The 23,674-nt window shown below is 41.0% G+C and overlaps 1 protein-coding gene across 2 annotated transcripts in view; it reads right to left on the bottom strand.

Annotated features, from left to right (window-relative positions):
- DAB1 (DAB adaptor protein 1) overlaps positions 1-23,674 on the bottom strand; it is a 449,364-nt gene that overhangs the window by 361,165 nt on the left and 64,525 nt on the right. The window lies entirely within an intron of this gene.

Genomic DNA, 23,674 nt, shown 5'->3' with positions numbered 1-23,674 from the left:
CCAGGGCCTTCCTTTACATGGGCATAATCAGAAATACAGATTACAAATAAAGCCTCAAAAAGCAGCAAATATCAAGCGCCCATGCAGCTGAGCCGGACTGGATCCTCCCATCTGAAGCTATCATTGGGGTGATAATGCAGCTTCCAGCAGGGACAAGGAAAGAAATCTTCATATCCCCATGTTTTTAAAAACAAGGAATCAGATCCAAACCCCAAGAACTTGTAGATGTGTGGTGAACAGTCTTGGGGGTAATTACCTGAAACTTGGCTATGCTGAGGACTACTGGTAACATATAAATAGGGCTGTGGGGGCAGATGCAGAGAGTTTAATAGTTTTTTGTTAAAACACACTCCTACAAACAGCCTACAGATTTATTTTTTTAAACTATCATAATTATTAATGGCAGTTCCATTTTGAGACGAACATTTTCACAACTGGAACAGAAATGAGCCATCCAACAGATGGGGAGAAGAAAGAACAGAATAGTCAAGTAAAGATCACAGAGGAAAAGCTCTTTAAGAGTCTCTGCAAGAGCAGGACAAATACTGGCATCAAATATTTATGGACAGCCATTCAATCAGGGTCCATGAGTTTCCTTTCAAGCATTTATTCTCCCTTTTATTCACTTCTTGCAAAAATTCACTGCATGAGCAAGGTTTAGCATGACTAGATCTCCATGTAAAATATGTATCCTGGTTGCAAGCAGTAAGTTTTCATATTTGTGAAGAATCTGACATTTGTGAAGTCCGTAGTAATTTTGCTGTGTGTTTCAAAAACACTGAAATTTTACCCTAGACACCTACTAGCTGGTTTCAAAGCAAGATCAATCAATTCTACTGGCAACAGGAATAGCAAATCGTTCATAATCTTACTTCAAATGAGAGAGTTTTTGAAAAAAATCCATTTTCCAAGTTACAGTGATTAACACAGGAACCTAAAGTCAACTCCAGTTTGAGGATAAATTCTACATAGTGGCTACTTGCTTGGACAAAAGTTAACGGGATACTGCAAAAAAACTACAGAAGGCTCTTCCCATAGTTATTTGACACCACCCACACAGATGTGCGCACACACACACAAATATAATCTTTTTTTCGTTCGTCTTTTTCCTTGTTCAGACTTGTGATTTAGGACATTACTCTCCATATGTGAACGTAAAATTAGAGCAAATTGCAGAGCAGTAATTTCTGGGAGCTGTCTATGTCTTCGCTCTGCGGAGGCCAGCCAAGGATTTTCAATTTGTCCATCTTTTGCAGAACCAAGTCCTTATTCACTTTGTGAATAAGCACTCTCAGCTCTCTGAAATGCTGCAGATGTGTATCCAATACCTGCAACTTAATTTCTCATGGTACAGTTTTTAATGCATATATACATTCCAATCGTACACATATCGCTGCACACATGCAGCAAACACTGGGTACATTTTCCTTGTACTCTGTCATTAAGAGTTGTATTGACAGTAAACAAGCTACATATCTTTTTTTTTAACAACATATAATTTTGCTGTTGTTTGCACGTTTTCTCCAAGACATATTGGATACCATTTGCTTTTCATTACAAAAAACGTGCTGACAACAAAATCACATATTTCTGACACACAAAAGAAAGAAGAAATAGCTACCATTTTTGGGGCAGGGGCGTTGTTTCATGGGAAACTTAATACAATGTTAGCTGGGCATGCAGAGCTCGCTAGGAACACACAGGAAAGCACGCAGCACGTGCATCTATCAAGACACAATAGAGGTGCTTGAGGCTTCCCAAACCCCTGTCCTTTCTATTCATACTGCAGTGTTTTGATATATTATTTTTAATTATCTGAAGATAATTAAATCTGGATAGCCAAGGGTAGCCACATGCAAACACATCTGAAGATTTATGCAGTTAGGCTGCTACATTTATAAGTGTGTTTATACCTGTAAAGCCTGTAAGACAGCATTGCGGAGGGGCCTTCACCCGATGCAACTTTAGCCAAGTTAATTTATCACACAAATGCCCGGTAGCAGTAGCAATGTAACATCCAATTTAATGACAAAGCTAATTTCTGACTCTTCATATTCAAGATACACTTAAATCAAAGGTCTGGAAATAGACCTAAATCCAAGATATGTGTAAGAGCTTTTGGAGAAGCCAGAGCCACTATTAATGGTATAGATGTTCAGCAGAGGTGAGATACACTGCTCCACTGGAGTTAAGGGGTAATTTCACACCAGCTGATCTCCTTCTCACTTTGACTCAGATTGCACACGTGCAATCAATACCCACGCACCAGCCTGCCAGACGACATCAGCAGCCCGCAGCTGGATCAGCACCCCGTGGTGGTTGCCGACCAGGGAAGCCAAAAAAAGGCAGTGTCTGCTTATGCAAAAAGTGGCATCTGAGAGGCAAACCAGTACCCTGGTATCTCCTTATAAACTTCCCAGCACATACTGGAAGGCAGATCCAGAACATCAGCTCCATGAGCCTATGACTCTTAACACGCATTTTTTTGGTGAATCTTCGAACTTCACACACCACGTATCTGCGTCACACGCAGGCTTTATGTTTACAACACTCCATGCAAAAAGAGTAAATCCAAATAGTTCAGACACGCTTCTCTGTCCAAACCCTTATCTGGATGTCCGACACCGGAAACATCCAGACTATTTTGTCCATCTGCTTCCTTCCATGGTTTTCCCAGCAGGAAGATTTCTAAAAATTATCTGGGACTACAGAAAGAAAATACGCTGACATTGCTCAAAATGCTGGTACAGGAGAAGAAATTCCCAAAAGAGAAGCAGGTCCCTCGGCTATAGTGTTCCCAGTCTCCAACAGCTCAGGGTACCAGAGAGCTGTATTAGCTATTTTACACTCTTTGGCACACGGCAGCTCTTATGACTGCAAGACGGATCAACAGAGGGAGAGTGGAAGAAAAGTAGCAAGGGGACAGTTTTCCTCCTTTGCCATTTTTAATTATCATTTCTACAGAAAGCCCTCAAAAGGAGTAAGATTGTTAAAGCCAAATGGAGCCACATGAATTTATTGATGAAGGGAAAGTCACACCCAGTTTCTGGTTTGTCCATGAGCTTTATTTATTATTACTAAAAAGCCCACGTTGATCTCTCTGAAGCTGTACTGTCAAAAAGGATGTACTTGCATCTAAAATGTAATTTTTTCCAGTGTGGTCTTTCTGTGTTCCCTTCCCCTGCCCTTTGCCAGCTGGTTGGTAGTTAGTGCAGCTGGCAGTGATACCAAGTGCTTCGCTACAGTGGAGCCCTGGGCATCAGCAAGGATAATAATCAGTGGTCAGGGAAGCATGTACTGAACATGCTGGTGACACTGAGCAATAGCTCCACTGCTCTTCGTATCGTGCACTCCGACCTGCGGGATGCAAAAGGAACTGTGCATCAGAAAAAAGAATGAGTGGTTAAGCACTAGAAAAATGTCAATAGCAGCGGTGACCTATCATCTGTAGCAAGCCTTTCAGCATAAATCAGCATATCACCACTGAAGAAGGCAACTGTGTGTGACTGCTGGGAATCAGACGCTGTGCGCAGCCACAGAGGTCACTGGTGCAGTCCTGCTGCAGCCTCCTGGAGACCAACGCTGCCGAGGCAGCACACAGCCACCGTGTCCAATGGGATTCAGAAATGACCCACGTACTGGCACAAGCACAGTGTCAGGAGCAGAAGCTCCCAACTCCTCTTCACCTCCATGCAGGCAGGGAACAACACCGCTGCGGAGACAGAGCTACAAGCTCCAGCAATTCAGGCTATGTACAAACTTGTTGCAAAACCTGATAGGTTTGATAACATAGAGGAAAAAAGTTAGGAAAAGTCAAATTAAGCCTGTAATCCACACATCCCCATTTCTAAGCGCTGTGCAGCGAATGCATTCAGTGACACAACGCTGCTGATCTGCCCGAGCTCAATCTGCAGGTAAAACAACGTCCCAGGCTCCTGTAACCAATAAGCAAAGCCGCAGCTCGCCTAACCTGGGTGTCTGATGGGCAGAAACCTCACGTGGTCCTTCCTTTGCACAGCCCACACTTCATCCCACAGTCACACTGATTTCACACTCCGGCCTGTCCCACAGGACGTGGTGGAGCATCAGATTTGGCTGTTATGTTCTTCTCCTCTATACTTTTTCTCAGGAGCACTGCAGTAATTATAGCTGGTATTTCAATATAGTTGAGTTTGCCACATTTCTAGCGACTTCCAACATCTACTCTCCCACATAAAAGTATAGTTTACATTGACAGTGGATTCCAGGTGAATGCTCAGCGCAGCACAAACCACTTATCTTGACCAAATGGATGAACACCAGACTAGCATCCCTAAAGAAGGAGCAAGGGACAGACTGAGTCATTTATTTAAAAGGCTGACTGAGAACTCAGCCAACATTTGAGAATCCTGATATTATTTTTTTTTCTTTCTGCAAAATTAAAAGTCATTAAACTGATTTTCTTTTAATGTCTCTTTCCTCTTGTGCTTTGCTAAAATGATTATTTCCCTTCCGTACATGCGCATGTACTCTCAAAACCAGCTGCACACCCATCACCCCAGAGGAGGTCTGAGGGTCTAGGGGCTAATAAAATCCCTGGGACTGATTTCAGCACTGCTGATCAGGGTAGGAATCGCACAAACCAGCAGCAGCAGGTTTGTAGAGCTCAAGGCAACAGATGAATAAAGCTGCAATTTGATGGGATGATTTCCAAAAAGGAGAGGCCAAAAAAAAAAAAACCCAGCAGAAATAAAATAGCTTTTCACTACTGAACTAATGTAGCAATCAGTGGCCATGAAACAGAAGCCTGAGACCTGCTCCAAGGATCCCTACACAAAGCTGGTTAACTACAAAGAAGGTGCAGTTATCAAAAAGCTAGGAGAGAGCAGAAAAAGGCTTGTGATTCTGCAGAAGACAGCAATCTTACTGTCACAGTTTTTATGGAGGTAAAGCTCTCATTAAAATCTTGGAGAGTATTGAGTAAGTGAAAATAAAGACCTCAGGGTTCAGCCTATCCCATCTTACTAATGAACTCTTAAATACATAGAACAAAATTTTGCCCAGGGAGCATCTTCCCTGCTTTACTCCGTGATCTCCTGTGAGTTGACAGCAAAGTTAAGACAGTTCCTGATGTTTAAATCGAGGTGCAACTTGAGTTATTGTGACTGAACAACATGGTGTGTATGTCTGCTTGAGGATTCTTTCTTTCTTCACTTATTTTTTTACATCTCTTTAGAGCACAGGAAACATATGACATAATCTGAATATTTATGGCACGCTGTGTAAAAGCAGAAGCCCATCTTCTGTAACCCATCTCATTACAGGAGTTTACGTTTTTGGGAAGGCTTCTTGTTCAGGACCAACCTAAATTTTTATTTCCGCTCCACTATTAGGCCAGACTAATACAATGGTGTAGATCGTAGATGATTTCATATCTTTCAGCAGCTTTTTCAAAACCAGAGCCCATGTAAAAGAGTACAGCTAGCCACTCTCCTTCATCTGAGGGGAAAGCTTGCCTTAGGCACAAACAAAGCTTCAAATTGATTTAATTTAAAATTTCAAACTTCTGTATGCTGCTCAGCTTCCGACTGCCATCTGCTTTTTCAGCTTGCCGTGACAGAGAGCACATTTTTTATTATGTTTGTTCAAGCAGGTCCATCAGTACAAAATTAATTTTCAGAGTTTGGGAGTTCTGTATGCTTTTAAAAACCAGTAGTTATAAACCTGATTGGAAATTATCAACAAAAGTAACATAGCTCGTTTAGTCAGCTTTCAAAATTGCATCTTCTCAGCCTGAAGCCCCCAGACTCTGTTATATCCTCAAACTGTTCTGCATGTTTATTTGTGCTGCAACAAACACAAAGACCCCTCGTGATCTTAAATCAGGACAATTTATATCAGCCACAATATAAGTCTTCAAAAAGTAGTAATCAAATGTATTTTGATCACATCAGAAGATACCTCTGTTCAGATCATCCCATGAGAACTGGGGTAACACAGGGGCAAAGCCCCTTTTCCTTCCAGATTAAAAAGAAAAAGGGTGTCATTTGTGACGCCTCCACTAAGTTAATCTGCTTCTCCAAACTGCTTAACTGATGTGTTGCATTGCGCCGGGGCAAGAACAAGTAGAGCTCTTCTTCCACTTGCAAATGCACTAAAATTAAGTTCTTCACTAGGCTTTATGTTTAAAATACGGATCTTCTGCAGATCCTCCCAGAACACCCTTCTTCCAGCAAACACCTTCCCAGAGACAGGCATATGTTAGAAATATCCCAATAAAATGAACTTCGGAGGAAACTGCAGCTTGTGCCTGTCCCTGCTGAGAAGCCAGAAACATGCCAAGTCATGGCTAAAACTGGAAAATGGCATTAATAGATGTAAAGCAGCTGAGGAGTAAGTGGCTGTGATTAAATTGTAGGTGTACCCCTGAATTCGCCCCACACCACTCCAAGCCCTCCTTTCTGTCGAAACCAGAAGACTGCTCATCCCTGCCTTGCAGAACGGACCTGAAGTTCCCGTTTGTTTTGCATAAGGAACTACGAAGCCACTAAAAACTCTTTTAGATGAAAAACAGGACCAGGACTCTGTCCCCACTGGTCACGTACGTGTCCAGTGCTCTTTCTACAGATCACTTCAGGCTGTTCTCTCACTTCAGTTCCAGTGTAGATAAGCTCTACCTCTCACCTAAACTCTCCTCACAGTCTCTGGCAGGTGGCCACCAATGGTGTATTTGCTCCCCTGCTCCTCTCCGAGAGATTTGTTTCTATTCAGCAGCAAACTAACAATCCTAGATTCATATTGACACTCGACACAGTGCTTCAAGGTCTCCCGGAGAGGCACTACATAAATGTAAATCCTATAATTATTTGAAAGCGGAGTCTCTTCCAACCTGAGTGAGATCTGATAGCATCTCTGCCTTATAAATAATGTAATGTGCTGGCAGGGTTTGCTTCTCTGAACAAGGCACAGAAGGCCCAGCTGGAGCACAAACAAGCATACAAGAAAAACACAGTTGACAAAAAATGTACCAGGAAACCCAAAAAGATGTTCTCTATAGATCTCGGCATAGATGGACAACAGAGCTTTCTTCTGATTTAGGGCAACATCTGTGATCAGGGAAAACGGGGACTAGTTGGGAACGATTAGACAGCAGAGCAGAGTCATGCTAGAGATACCAGAGTTGCAAATATCCCAAATATTTCAGTGAAATCTTTTTTGTAGTCCTACCTTCAAAGTCACGGATCGTAAAATAATAAAACGCTCTTGTCATGATCCTCAAAACAGTCAAGGGCAAAATAATAAAAAAGACAATAATAATAAATTCAAAAGTGTCTCACCAGTGGCCCCCCCAGCAGCTCTCCCTCTGGCTCGGGGTGATGGGACACAGATGTTGCCAGCTGTGCAGGACAGGAATGCTGCTTAGGACACCTGCGTACATTGGACCTTCCCATCTGATTTATGGCACCAGAATAAGCCAAGGTGGCTTTTTCAATTGCACATTGGTAAAAAGACCCAGATACCTCACAGAGCTCAGAGAAAGCCCCTCGCCTTTTTCAAACTGACTGTATTTTCTGAGATAAAAGGCTGAGGGGAAGGATCTGGCTTACTGTAAATAAACAGCAAACTACTGGACCATCTGGAGCTTTTCTGTAATTTATGCTTGCTCTGCAGTTTTAAGGGGACTTGTTTCCAAATGATGACACAGTTTGGGGATTTAAATCATAATCTTTAAAACACATATTTAAAAGGTATTAGCTAATTATTCAGGCTGTAACTACTGCAAAAACAGCAAATGAACCAGAGTTCTTTGAACTAGTGTTTTTGAAGTCAGCAAGTGTTTGAAGTGAGTTATAGGTAAGAGCATTTGATTGACTTCTGTGGAGACAGACTGTAAATGAGAAGGGGAAAAGGTGCCTTGTCTTTGTGGAGAGAAAAAACTCAGTACTGAACCAGTTGAGGAGAGCTCACCCAGGAGGTGACAGCCCCAACTGAGCTGGAGATGGCAAATTTCTGCCACCATGGCAGGATCTGCTGTGTGGCTTGTAATCCAGTTACAACACGTTTGAACTTTTCCATAGGCTGTCTGACTAGGAACACATTTTTACCAGAGAAACTATGACTTATCACAAATTTAAAGCTTAACTAATGCATTACAAAAAATTTTCATTTTCTTCTGTGCCAGGAGCTTTACTTTATTTACCTGCTGTGGGACTGTCAGTGACGCCTGGTAATTTTTATTTTATTAGCAGACCCATTTTTTCCTGATACGTTTTCCCCAAATATCCATTTTAAAGACAATTGAAAAAAAGGTTCTAAAGCTGAGTGTTATTAATTTGGAGTCGCTGCAACATGGAAGACACAAATCAGCATCAAACTAGTCATATCTAACACATCCCTGAGCACACCCTCCTCAGCATAAGTCCCATACAAGACATCACAAGGCAGTGCGTTTATCCCCATTTTGCCTCATTCCTGTAATTTATCTGGGTGACACGTTTTTGAGCTTGCCTGTACGGGTGATGCTTTCGTGAATTCTGGGTTCAGGGCACCCTATATGAGGCAGGGTACGAAATCTGCCTTCCAGAAGTTGTTCAGATTCCACACAGATTGACAGTGGATAAAAACCTGATAGGCAGCCATTTGTTACTGTTAATGTTTAATTAAGAACAGACGTTATTAGCTTTGCATCAGAAAACCAACAAGTCTTCTATGCATGGATGGCAATTCTGAGTTTGTTGATGAATAAACAACTCATAAATGAATGCAGACAGTTTCTAGAAGGGAATGCTGTCTGAGAATCACATTGTTCACAAGGTCTGAAGAAAAAAACATAGGTCTGATTTCTATTCCTTCTTTCTCATCCTCTAATGTTCACACCGGGATAGAAAAATGGCCAGATCTGTTTTGGGTTTTATACAGAAATCTCTAATTGATTATACACTGAAAAATATGACCCCACTCCTTTCTTTTACAGAAAGTCACCAGACTTCACAGCAGTCACCTGGGCCTGCTGACTGTTCATAAATATAAAAAACTTGAGTACAAATGTTCACTTCCTCTTTTTTTTTTAATATTCCATTATTTATTTTCTTTAAAATAACATGAATCTGTTCCATATAAGTCCTTATTTCCAGTATTCAATTTATTTTAGCCAAATAGTCACGCAGATGAACTTTGTACCTAACTCATGTACTTCAGAAAGAAGATATCACGCAGCCAGCAAACCCATCATGTGTCTATTGTATTTTGGAACAGGGTTAGAATTGGGTAAAGCTCTTGCAAGATGGATGAAAATATTCCTGAATGCATATAAAGGACTATCAAAAAGCCAATAAATACAGTAATATTGCGGCCCCCTACAACAAAATGACATGGCTGGAAAATGATCTCAAGAAACAATTTTCATGCCCGTGTAAGACTTATTAATGAAGAAGAGTGCACCGTTAAAGAGAATGAAAGGAATGCATTGGCAGTACATTTCAGTAACCAGGGACCCTCTGCAACTGGAACTTCAAAATAGGATTTCTTAAAAGCTTTTTCTTTCCTAAATTCCCTTTGCAGAAGCCTGCTTATTCTTTCATAATCACTTCAAAGCAATCCCCAGCCTTGCAATAAAGTAAATTCAAAGCAATTAGAGAGTAGATCTACACACCAAGACCAAACAATGCTTATAGAGGTTTTCTGCAAAGTGGTTCTGCATACATTTTCCTTGGAATGACATTATTTGTATAAAGAAGTAGGGATATATTTTATGAAGGAAAGAAAATACGAAATAAATTTATGATAGCAAATAGAAACACTGCATCTCTGGAGTGTGATATTATACTGCAGTTTGCAAGCACAACCAATATAGCATTACGCTGCTACATTCATACATTTTAGTGAACAATAACAGAGGGGGAAAAAAAGAAAAGAGTCTTCTGCAGCATGCTATGATAAAAGTCACCACGTACTACAATAACAAGCTACACATGTTCAAGAATAAACAGGCATTTTCCTGTCCCATCTCCCCAGCGGCTTTGCTTTGCTACCTTGCCAATTGACGTTCTCACGAAGGCAAAACTATGAAATGTAAAACTGCTTCTTCCCCTGTGCTGGCGAGGCTGTTGCTATAAGACGAGCTGTGCTGTGCTGAACTGAGATGTGGTTATTTCATTGTGATGCAAATAAATGTAACAATTAAGTATATAATTTTGGAAGATGTCAGTGGCGTAATTACTCATATGGCTTCCAGCCAATTAAGCAGTAGGTGAATTAGCCCATTTAATCGGGTTTGGAATTTCAGCGCAAGGTGGTTTATGCTTTGTATTCTGTCAACACTTTGCTGAACTATATGTTAATAATCCTGATTGCTCTCAAAATAACATCTGGGCAAATTTGGTCTGGAGTGCAAGAACCACTACTTGAAAGGTTGCACACACCTGTGATCCCAGTTGTGCAAGCAGCTTGAGTCCAACAGAAGCTCCATTCAAGGAAGATGGAAATCTTGATTTGCTTGTAAACCCATTAAACACACTGAATGGCCACGAAGATGAAATAAGGAAGTGCTTTAGGACTCTGCAGCTAGAAGCCTTAGAGCAGAAATGGCAATAATAAAAGAACAACACAAAGTGATTATTCCCAGTATAAAAAGACAAGCTCATAACATCAACTGAACAGGAAAAAGAGAAAAAAATAGTGCCACATCTCTTGCTTGGGAGACTGCAGTGATTCAGCTAATCTGCTCTATTAGCAGAGGATCACAATACACAATAGTCCTCAGTGTGATGGGAAAACAGAGGAACTCTGGGTTAGTGGTGAAGCACTTTGCAGCTACTCTAAGGAAGCACAAAATAGATGCTAACATTAAGACTGAAGATTTTACTGTTAATGACAATAACAGCATACAAATGAACCCTCCTTCACAGGAAAAGATTAGTTTGAGAACTAAAAATCCTCATGTTAAAAGAGTCTGATGAAACTGAGAGCCAAAGTTATACCGCAGTGAACATCTATTAGCCATAAGAAATGAGAGAGTGCAAGACCTAGATGAGATGCTCTTCTTATGATAGAAGCTGGTTCTTTTCACTTTACTTTCACATCCCTAGTATCACTCCATAATGAAAACAAAGCAGTGGCAAGGAGGAACAATACTGAATGGTTTTATTTTCACATGCACAGCAAGACTGGAATCCCAGGGATACTTTCAGGGGAAGTATCGCATTGGGGCTGGATTGCTTTGTCAGTTTTATACAGTTTCAGACTCCTTGCAAGGATTCCTTGCACTTGCTAATATTATAGAGGAGAAATCAGAGCCATAGGCACACATCTTCTAAGTTCATTGGTGACACTCTGCACAATTAGATACTGTGTAACTCAAGAGAAGTCAGAGGTTGGACTCTGCTGCACAGTGTCTGCGCAGCCGGGGAACAGCCTGCAGGAGTTAAATCTGTAAAATGCAAGCATGAGATCTGGACTGCAGTCCTGGGCTCCACTACTTCTGTATTTAACCACTTTACTCAAACAAGTTGTTAGATGTCTCCATGCCTCATTCTTCTCATTTAGAATATCAGAATATATCAGTGATGCATATTTCAAAAGGATTTTGAGATCTTTGGAAGTAGCGTGCTCCACAGCATTATTGTTATTTATAATTAACAGAAGGGTTATTCCACTATTAATAACACTTAGCAGCAGTGCTTTTCATCTTCAAACCACTTTCTGAGCATTAATTAACTTCAAGCTTCTGTTACTCAGAACATCTTCTTCTCACTCTGCTTCCCTCAGTTCCCTGTGTTACAGGGGTAATGGCGAAAAACACGTGAGTTTCAAGCATCTTGATCCTTGACATTTAAGTTTAGAGGGGTACTTAATAATTTTCACAGTGAGAATTGGTTCCACTTGGACAATTTTTCTCAGAAGTATCCACAAGAGTGCACCCAAACTGCCCCTTTTAATCGGGACCATGCAGACTGAGCAGTGTACGACAACTTTTCTGAGTTTCTCACCTGCCTGACCACTGTCTCTCTCTCTTTGCTGCAATGTGGAATTATCAGAAGCTGCTGAAGAGTGGTTGGGAGCTCTCAAAACATCTTAGCAGTTAGTGCAACAGAACAGAGATGGAACACACTCGTCCTTCAGTTTTCACTTTATCTCATGCAGAACTGCATTCCAGCAGCAACATCTCTGGGCAGCTGGTCCCATTTTTTTCCCAATAAGCCATTCCACAGCTAGAAAATACAGCACATAGTCCAATTTTAGTGAAGGACTTCTTACTCAGTAATGTATTTTATATCTGGCCATCTGCAACATAAGGCAACACACAATACACCTCTCCACAACGAGCTGGTCCACAGTGAGCAACAGGATCCCGCTTTAGTTCCTCTCCTGCCAGCTGGATCAGACCATCCCACTATTTTACCCCCTTCAGATGTAATCAGCATTGCATCTAGGACAGTTGTTTGCTTATATAACTCATCATTCAAGGTGGGCGGTACCAGCACGACATACTTGACTATAATTGTCTTGTGATTGTTCATGAACATAGATGTGTTGCTATTGATGTATTATTTTCTTGACTATATTGTTCTGGGGTTCACAGTCTTCAGACATTTTTTTAATTTTATTGAAGGTACTTAGCCTCAGCCTGGTTTAATGGCAGTCTTTTCTTCTAAAGCTAAGCACGCCATTAATGGAGAACTCCCAGACACCACAGTTTTCAACTGCTTGACTTAAGCAGGGCTCTTCGTCACTTCCAACCATCAATAAGATGCACTTAAGAGTGAAAGAAATCATCCACAGTGGTGTCCCTTTTGGTAGCTGATCTGCTTTGGACCATTGTATTGGCTCAGAGAAATGGGAGAGAGAGAAAGAGAGAGAGAGAAAGAGAGAGAGAGAAAGAGAGAGAGAGAAAGAGAGAGAGAGAAAGAGAGAGAGAAAGAGAGAGAGAGAAAGAGAGAGAGAGAAAGAGAGAGAGAGAAAGAGAGAGAGAGAAAGAGAGAGAGAAAGAGAGAGAGAAAGAGAAAGAGAGAAAGAGAGAGAGAGAGAAAGAGAGAGAGAGAGAAAGAGAGAGAGAGAGAAAGAGAGAGAGAGAAAGAGAGAGAGAGAGAAAGAGAGAGAGAGAAAGAGAGAGAGAAAGAGAGAGAGAGAAAGAGAGAGAGAGAGAGAAAGAGAGAGAGAGAGAAAGAGAGAGAGAGAGAAAGAGAGAGAGAGAGAAAGAGAGAGAGAAAGAGAGAGAGAAAGAGAGAGAGAAAGAGAGAGAGAAAGAGAGAGAGAAAGAGAGAGAGAAAGAGAGAGAGAAAGAGAGAGAGAAAGAGAGTCCTCAGAGCAAAGGTCGTTCTCATCTTTAGAAGAGAAACTGAGAAGAAAGGAGCTGTGGGGGAAAATAAATCTATATAAATGCAATGGGAGAAAAAAATAACCAGCTGTTCTCTGCTGCTCTCCATCTCCTTATGAAAAAGAGCCTGTTACAGTACTGGCTCAACAGGCTATCCCAGGCAACCTTGCTGCTGTAAAGAAAGAATGAATATATCAAAGAAATGTAGATCCCTTACTAAATTATTTTGGCTTGCTATCCTTTGGCTCGTGTACTGTGGGGTTTGGACCAGTTATTTATTGAAGGGACACTGATGAATTTTAATTCACTTGCCAAATTGGTCAGCATCAAACACAAATCAATACAAACCCTATTTATTAGGTCCAGCTTTGCAAATGGCCAACTCCTTACAAGTTTCTTTGCACCCCTGTACTCTGCCAAGAGACAGAGAAGCAATAGACTCAACCACCAGATGCAATTAAAAATTCAACTACACATCTACCTGTGTACAGTGGAATATGCCTTTCCTGTACAGATTCATCATGAAATGGGGTTTTGCATCATTAAGATTGTATGTATGTGTAAAGGGAATGCATTAGCTTGCAATGAAGTATGGTTGCGGTTCATGTAATTTTATCTCATTCATCATACTAAAAGCATAGTTATTTATTCTAGGGCTTCCATTTCTTTAAATGTAAAATCTATAACAGCAAAAATCTCCAATTGGTGAAGCTATCCACACTTTTGCATGATTATAAGAAAAGAAGGCATTATAAGTGGTAGATTATGCCTTCTCAGCATATATTTGGCCCTGGAGTTAAATATAAATTCTTTGTTGGATTCTAATATATTTTAACACCTAAAGATTAGCATGTTCCACCACTTCTATAAATGACAGAACTTCCAGCACATTCCGCATTTAAAATCCAGAAGTGGAATGTATACATTGTTGATTTTAAACAAGAAAATGCTGTTTGCAAACTGACAGAAGTATCTCACTCTGTACATTGCATTAACGTCCAGTGAAACAAATCACAAACCAGCTGCTGGAATAACAGCCAAACATTCTAGACTACTGCAGCACATAATTCAATTGATTGCCCTGAGAAACAATAATATAGTTATAATACTTCTACTAGCTTGATCCCCAGGGGAGCAAATTTACTCTGGTCTCCCTAACTGGTTGATAACATATTTAAATGCCAGTCAGTCACTAATCCGTTGCTGCTCCATCCTCTGAGAGCTGCTTTATTGAACACTGTAATTGCCTGGATGTTGTTTTTCATTTCTGTAGCTGTTGCTGTTAATTAAATATTTCGTAGAAAGCTCTCTCTGACACTTCTTACTGCATTCTTGAATATCTGATAAGATATACAGTTTGAATATTTGTACCTGCTGCTCTCTGCTGATACTCTTGTCCTAGATTCAAACCCCCAAAACACTGAAGAAATGGCATACTTTTAGTGAAATTAGGACTCGCACTGTTAAAGGGCTGAGGGGATCTGAATGAAATAGAGGCATATGCTGTGCCTGTCAGATTGCAGATGTCAGCTAAAGCAGGTTTTATATCTGGACTACAAGATTTACCTTCCTTCTCCCCGTACACACACAGCGGACGTGGGCACACCAGTAGTGGCAGTATTGATTTTCTGGAGTCAAATCTTAGTTGCAAATGTCAGTCTGGGCATTCTTAATGCAAAACATCTTAAAGGCAGATAAGGTTCAGAATTAGTTGGGTTTCTGTATGCCGTGATACAAGAGAAAGACAGCATGAAGAGCCACGGGGATGGCAGGTGGGGTTCCCTCTTAACACTGTCTTAAAGGAAGAATGATGGGATAGAGCCAGCTATGGACATTCAATACCCAGTGGCACCAGAGTATCGACAGGTTAAGACTAAGTCAGGACTCTGAAAATATGAAGAACTTCTCCTAACAGTTGAGATATAATACTGTTGTTTTCACACTGTACTCTAATGACTACTGCCTCCCAAATTAACAAGACTGTTAATGAAAAGAAACTACAGTTAATGCTCTGAATTAAGTTGTCCAATGGTGTCTGACAAATCAGTCTGGAGCGGTAACAAAGGATCTGTTGTAGGCAGCTGTGGATAAACAGAAAATGAGCCATGTAACTATAAGCATACACAGTGCACATCCACAGGAACATAGTGCATGTACGTATGTGTATACACCTACCGATTGCAAATATCTGCATTAGTTAAGCATTTAACTAACACAATTTTAAATTACAATTCAGATGTTTTAAATGTTCAAATAATAAGGACGAAATCCCAGTGCTGTTAAAGTATTTGACAAACCCTCTACTAAGTTCAGGGGAACACAACATTTTATTGTTTTTTTCTATTATTAATTGCTTTAATGCCACCAGTATGAGTAGTGATCCATCACACTTAGAAACTAAGAAACTGCATGGACAATCTAAGGAACAGTTTATTACCAGGTCCTGTATGTCCTTTCAGCAAAGAGAAAAGACTGGTGTATTCCAAAAGTCCCAGAGCCAAGGATGCTAAGACACCAACAGCTTAGTGCAGCCAATATAGAAGACAGTATGCTGTAGAAGACTCATGTAAAGATTAGAAAAAGTTATTTCTGGGACATTATTTTGGAAAGCCCTGTATGTAATTCTTCAACAGCACATCTGCTGAATCCTTACTCTATACATCAGCCTTGTTTTGAGTCTGCTTATTCTTCCAGGGCCTTCCCATGGTCCAGTCACACTAATATTCCTGTCGATGATCACCAAGAAATCTAGCCACATCTCAGTTGCCAGGCTGTTCCTTCTTTCTTTAACATGGTCTGGTTCAAAACTACCTCCCTTTCAAAATGAAAGCATTCAACCTTCTTCATCCCATTGTCCTGGACTACGGGATTTTAAAAACTAGTAGTTTACTCCTCATTGAAAATGAGCAAGAACTTCCTCACTGTGCACGCTGAAACCAGTAACTGCCTGTGCCCTGAGATAACAAGAAGCACAGAGTTTTTTTCACTGCAAATCAAAGCTAAGTTGAATTATTTTGGTTTTGCTGCAGGCCAAAGGCTGGCACAAAGACATTTCTGCTCAGCTGACAAGAGGTAATTTGATCATTAGTGTGAGCCCAGGCCACAGGATTGAGCATCTTTTAACATTTTGGAAAATTCTTAGCTGTCTCTTTCCCTACCTCGCCCACTCCCCATCAACAAGGAGACAAGGCAAACAGATGATATTTCCCGTCACTCTCTTGGCCATAGGACAACATTTCCTTCTAGGTTCTGCCACACAGCTGAATGAACGTTTACTTTGGCTTAGCTATACCATCTCTTATGAAACCTAACAGGAAAACATGGGTTTTCTCTTTGTCCCAAGCTTGCAAGCTCTTCTTCTTTCAGGTATTTATAATTTTAATTCATGCACCACTCCATGTCTGTACTCTGCTCTAATTTAGACTGCATACTTTCTGCTATGTAATTCTACTGCATAATTAGAGATAACTCAAAATGAAATAACCTGTACAAAATACAGTTGCATTGCGTGGCCTGAAGAGGTCTTGTTTCACCTGCACTAAGCAGGCAGGTAGTCATTCCTCTAGACAGACCACAGTATCAAAATCCAGGTGTGCCCCTTGAAGCCTTCCTGCAGTTGCAAGTAAAAATCCACTCCTGCTGAAAATACATAAGGAAATTCCCCATGGGACAGAGCTTGCTTCCCTAAGAGGTGAGGGACAAACATTAGAGCAACAACTGGAGCCTGTCCTCCTTCCTCCACATAGGGGTAATACACAGAGGAAGGCAACACGGTTGGGAAACACTTTCTGTGCTTCATCCGAGCTTTCTCTTGAATCAAGAGTGTGTTTAGGTGGGTGTGTTCCTTTAGATCAAGACAGGGTGACAGGGAAGAGAAGACCATACACACACTGCTGTTCCCACCTTCACACACAGCATCTCAACAGCTCTCCAGGGAGAAGCATAGCGAACAACGACACATACTCTATTGCTTTGGTTTGGTTTATTTGTCACTCTTTGTAGGTTTATAGTTACCTCCTGCTGGCAGCCCCTTATTTCTGCCTAGTTAAGGAAGAATATGCTGGTGTATTCTTTCAAACAAGAAATGTCTTCCTTTACTGCACCGCAGGTGACAGTCCCCTGGTGTCTGGCAGTGCTGGCAGTAGATGATTTTGAGACTTTTTCAACAGTCAGAAATCCTTCTGGAACGACCCTTTTTAGTTTTCCTTTCTGAGTTTAACCTGCCATGTTTCTAATATGATTATGACTCTCAGTTCCCTGCCAGAGTGACAGCACGAGACAAGTGGGATTTGGCAGTGATGCAAGAGGATGAACAGTGGCGAAATCAGGGAGTGTACAACCAAAATATCAGGGTCCTTTTCATTCAAAGGAGCAACATTTACATTTCTCAGTGACCACTGCATGAGCATACTAACAGCTACAAACTGCCAGATAACAACAGATTTGTTACACACCTCTGGGCCAAGAATTAAGGGGAGATGATATTCTTTTCCTTCTACTTAAAAGAGTAAGTGGATACACAAGCAAGCAAGCAGAAAATCTAGTGGAAAGAACACACATACTCACGTATCAAGAAAGAAGGTATTTACAAGCTGACAAGAGCAATATACAAAGATTCTTAAACTACAGATTTCTTTTTGTAAAATAAAAAGAACTGGAGACAAATATTTTAAACCTATTTTGAGTCTGGCAAGTATTCTCAAGCATTGAGCTGAAAGCTTTCTGGGCTGGATCTGCAAGCTTAAATTATATGGTAATTTAAAGCCAGAATAATTATTTCAAGCAATCTTCACCCCCGCCCCATTCCCCAAATCAGAAAAGCATATAGAGATGGACTCCCAAATTTGTATTAAACATATGAAACTGTTTCAACCACCGAACAGCTCATGCTCTAAAAAAGCAAAAATTCTGTTATTAATATTTCAAGGTTTAAAACATGAAATGAATTTTCAAGGTTCCTGTGAGTAAATACTAAAAATCCTTCCTCCAGCCTCTTTATTTCAGTAAGAAATAAGAAACTGTTTCCTTTAGTATTAAACAAAAATTACTGTAAAATAAGTAACAGAATAAAACAACTGAAGCCCTAGACCCGGGCCTTGGCCATGGAGGAGCAAATTTATTACCTCCTGGGCTAAAAGTATGAACTCTTCCAACAGCTCTGGCACTTCAGGAAGGTGACAGCAAGAAGGCGCCCTCCACACTGTCTCTTCCCTGTCCCAACCATGTGCCTGCATGTAGGTCTCCAGGAGAGATCAAGTGGCACACGTTTGTACGTTAACCTTAGTGACTCAAGTGGCCAGTTTTCTACAAATATTCAAAACTGGTAATTATCATCATAACAACCCTGTATTGTCCTTGATTTGTGTTCTAATCTCTGTAATTAAAGTGTCTAGCTGCCACAGCAACAGACGCTCTAGAAGCATGTCTGCTGTATAATCATAATATTAATTAAAACCACAAAGTAGCTACACAATAAGGAAAGAACTAGATGGCATAGGAGACGGGCAGCTTTAAAAAAACAATTTAGAGACTCTTTCACATCAGCATGTCTCATTCAATGTAGCTCAGGCAAGGAGCAGATGCTTTTCCTGCTAAGACTATCGCAGGTATGACCAGAGTTGGAGGGTCTCTCACTGCAGATAAGTATTTGGATCCTCAAGTAATCAGTAGACTGGCACCTTGTGGACACTTTCAGCAAAGTAACTAAAACCCAAACAATAATGAAAGTTTAAAAATTCTGTCATCCTGAGAGAGGGACCCTTTAGAGAGATTAAGGCTTTTCTGTTGCCCATGCTAAATGCCAAGTGCCAAGCAGAGGAAGGTACAAGCAGGCGCCTCTACTAGGACAAAGCACCTCCCTCAAAGATCCTACAGTGTGGTAATTAGTCTGATTTTTACCAAAGCATATTTAAGGAGTATATTCACCTGTCCAACTCCAGGGTGCCTTGCTCACTCTGGCTCTCTACTACACAGCAACATCACCTACTTTTTTCAGAACCTCCAGGTCTATAGTTAACAGCATCCTGAAGGATGGAGATTGGGGATCTGTCCTAAAAGAATTGCCAAATAAAGGGGCAATTTTCTTGCTTAACCCAACTGATGGGGTGCACAGGTGAGCATGTTAGGGAATGTGGACACAAAATTGGGTTGCTGGGCTGTAATCTTAGAGAGCACTGAAACGATGTCTCTCACTTTCGGGGGTGAAGTAACCAACACCATAGAAGAGACCACCTTCAAAACAAACTATGAGAATACAGGCTGTAGGAGCAGGTAAGCAAGTAAATAGAGGAGAAAGGTTCAACGAGGCCCCTTTTGGTTTATAATCAGCAACGACTACAGTGGAGAAACCAGCTGTGAACTTGTCAGATCTGAGGATGATACACAATGATGGGGGACAGTCAATACAGAGCCAAGCAGCGAGGGAACTTCAAAGAGAAACCACATTCACCGTGTAATTGAAGTGAAACAGGGCAAAGAAAAGGGAATAGAGAAGGATACCTGCTGGGGAAACCTGGGGCTTTGGGGAGGGAAAGTAATTTTGTTTTATTTCAAGGAAACGTAACGGCAGGAAGCAACATTGGTAAAAAAATCAGAGTGGAGTCTAGATAACAGTGAGAGTGCATGAACCATGGGAGCAAAGGTTAGCCCTAACTTTGGACAAAATAGAGATCCCTGAACATCACCAGCATCACTCCTCTCAATCACATATGGATGATGGGGAAGGGAATCAGATGTAGAGGAGGGAAAGGTAAAGAAGATTTAAAAACAGGGTTACTAATTAATATATTCTGCATTAAGTGGGCCGAGGCAGTACTTGAAAAAAGCGTATAAGAAAAAGATATTTAAACGAAACTGATTTTTCATCTTTGAGATCTTGGGAATATCAGCTACCAGGAAACCTCCTGGCAGCTGGCCATCCTCTTCTAAGCTACTCTTTGCTAGTGACATTGAAAAACTTAAGGTTTTTCTTTTATCAGTTAGAAGAGCTGACATGCTGTTTCTAATTCTTACATGGGTATCTATTAGCTGGAACAACTAGGATAAGTCATTAAATTATTATGCAATAACTAGCCTTTAGAGTCAGTAAAGACTTCAAAGCCCATAGCTTTCCCTCCTCATAGTCCGGAAAGTAGGCACAGCAAGTAACCAAGTTGCATCCAACCACACCGCAAATCAATGGCAACACCAAGGCCGGAGCTTCAACCTCCCAACTGCCCAGAGCAGCCCCTCACACTCCAGATTGTGTCACCTCCCTGGCCCAGACACTCGGCTCTCCTGTCTTGCTGCAGACACAAGAAGGTCATGGTTGGCTATCAAGTTTGTTCACCGCATGTCGCTGCTTGCGGTGAGAAAGGGCACGGCACTAATTCATTTTTTACTTTCTGTGCATGATATCTGGGAGCTTAGGGCTGATTTTAACCTGTTTGAATACATTCAATAAAGTCGCTAGTGCTTTAACTTTAATCAAGTTGTGGCATATCAACTCCTGGCTTGATCTGCCATGGTAAGGAAAGCCATCTCTAATCTAGTTGCTTTCCTTACCATGGCAAAATTTACGGTAAAGATTCAGTAACATATGTAACAGTCATCTCTTGGATATGGACTGTAGTTTGTAACACAGCTGAATGCTTCTGTTTTCCACAATCCTCAAAAATAGCAGTTAATGATACTAAAATTTTGTTATCTCCTCCTTACAACACACAAAGCACTGGGTAAACGCAAACGAGGTGTGGGAGTGATGACAGTTCTTACCAGCCTTATAGCCAGGCAGAATAAGATGGCGTTTAACATGAAAATAAAGCCGATCCTGCCCAAAGGTGGACACTTGCATTTCTCTTTGTTATCTACACTACCTGAAAAAAGGGAGCTGACACTATCGTGACAGGGGAGATTTTCTCCAAGGCTGGGAAAGCACAGGCAGAAGACTTAAACCAGGGCGCAGGAACTCGAAATGGATACATGGTGCTATGGTAAAGCACATCCATAGAAATACCTTAGCCCTTGCAGAATGAAAAAGGAAATGCTGCTGGGACAAATCAGGTAACATGTGAGGAGCTTGCATTTATCATTTTCTAGTGCCAAAGAGTCTTATGAAGACCTCCAAAGTCCCTCTAATACATATTGTTTATTTACAAGCCATATTTATATGGGCACAGAAAGAGAAGACACCACCTTATTGCTCTTCTGCCAGCCAGCACATAACCCAACTATTTACTCTTGGCTTTTCTCTCACCACACCCCCTTGGTTTTTAGTGTCACTGTTTCATCTCGTTGCCCTGAAACGCAGTCCTACTTACTCCCAGATCATCAGTGACATCATTATTGTACTGGGGGCATCAGCCTTTGGAAATCCTCACTTCGCACAGCATGCTTCTGTTACTGCAGCACTGTGCACTACCTTCCATTTTCACAGCTCTTGATGAACAATATGGCAATGTTGGTGGCTGGCATTTTCTTACAAGTGTAAGAGGGTTCGGTATAATCTATAACCTTTCCCAGAGATGAGCAATACTCCATAGTTCAGCCAAGTGTGAGAAGCTGATCAGCAAGAGGGCTGGCATGCATCCTGATCAAGATAAACACCAGAAACAGTATTTGTTCACAAGGAAGAACCCAAATAGATCTTAAACTGGATCCAGACTTGCCTACAACAGCTCAATAAAAAAAAACTTAAAGGTGGTTTTTATTAAAATAGCCTGAAATTTCATTTATTTTGCCCTCCCCACACAACTGTTTTCCACGTTTCCTACCCTCTACCATACATGTGCACAAAGAACAATGCCAAGAACTCTCCTTTCTCCTTCCACTCCTTTGCTCTTCTGAACCTCTGGCTCTTCTTCTCAGCAATCCTTTTCCAGCTAAGGAAAATATAAGCAGCACACAGCACTTGCTAAAAGTGGTCTTTGTCAGCTGATGAAAATTTTTTCCCTTTTCTGATGGTTGCTTTCAACAAGCCTGTTACCCTTCAATTGACTCGGCTTTCTCACAGCAAGCAGGAGACCTAATTGACCAGCAGGAAGAGGAGACAAGAAAGTCTCCTGGTAGTAGCTAAACAGAAAAGATGGAGAGTCCTAATGGGAAATCGGATTTGACACTGAAAACTATGAAAAGGTAGATGTGACCCTGGAAGCACAGTAGCCCTTTGGTTGTGAGACGAAAGACTTTGGAGATAGAGAGGAAGTCATCGCTATGGTTGTTGTCACCTCCTAGAAGCCAGAAAAAATGGGCAGGTTGCATAGAGCACTGCCCATCACAGATGCACCTTTCGAGCTGGATGGTCTCCAGCTGAATTCAGGCTGCTGACTACTCAGAAAAGCTATGTGGAAAACACAGACTGTCCAAACCTTTCAGCAAGAGCCTGCATTGCACAGCAGCACGTCCTCCTTGCAGTTCAGGCAAAGGCTCTGTCCTTTCTCCTAGTATGGATGACAGTTTTGAGAGGTCTGTATTACAGGTCGCTGAAAGCTTGAGTACAGAATCAAGAAGAGCAAGCTACTCTGTGAAAGTAATTGCATCACAGCAGTAGGAACACGTGTTTAATGGCATGAAGCAGACCTGACTTTTATCTGGAGTAGAAATTAAACTCATCACTTTGACTGAGCGTAGGTTGCTATTGCTGCTGCCTTTGTCATTTAAGTTTCACATCCCGTTTTTTCAACAAACCATCCACTCATCTCTGGTGTTCAGTTTACTACACTTTCCACACATTGGTTTCTGGAAATACATACAAAAGTCTACAGAACAGATATAGGTATTCCTGCTGTTGGGCCACTTCCTTGCACCTACAGCTGCAATCACAGATATTTGCACTGACAATTTAATCAGATTGCGCTGATTTGTCATAAGCGATCACTTACTGTTACTAATAATGTTCTCATTGATTGGTTTGAATGGAAAAATTGACAGTGACTGAAGGTCAGGCTGACATGGGCAACTTGAAACATCAGTAAAATTACAAAGGTTTTCTTTCACAGGTTTTCTTTCCACTCACGTACTATAAATTATTTTGAGGGTGATCCATAACAACGACTCTAAGAGTATAATTGTCTTTTATTACTATGCAAATTATGGAAAAAAATCATCTAAAATCTAGTCCTATTGATGATATACTGCTTCATCTTCTTTTTCTCCTCTGACAGTTCACATCTGCAGCATACAGAAGTGAGATTATGATCTATACTGTTATTAACTCAATTTACTTTTCAAGGTGGTAGTGTGTTTTTTCTTAAAGCAGCTATTTTGACACACCGTACTTAAAAGCTGTGGAATTCAAAGCCAAAAGACAACAATGACTTCCAACTTTCTTCATACACTTTCAAGGCAGTGTTTAAAACTTTCAAAGTCTGATGGGTAACTAATATAATTATATTAAACTTAGAA

The sequence above is a fragment of the Cuculus canorus genome, chromosome 8, assembly GCF_017976375.1.
Source record: "Cuculus canorus isolate bCucCan1 chromosome 8, bCucCan1.pri, whole genome shotgun sequence".
NCBI lineage: Eukaryota > Metazoa > Chordata > Aves > Cuculiformes > Cuculidae > Cuculus > Cuculus canorus.
Note: the sequence above shows the minus strand (reverse complement) of the source record. Positions and strands in the feature narration are given on the sequence as shown.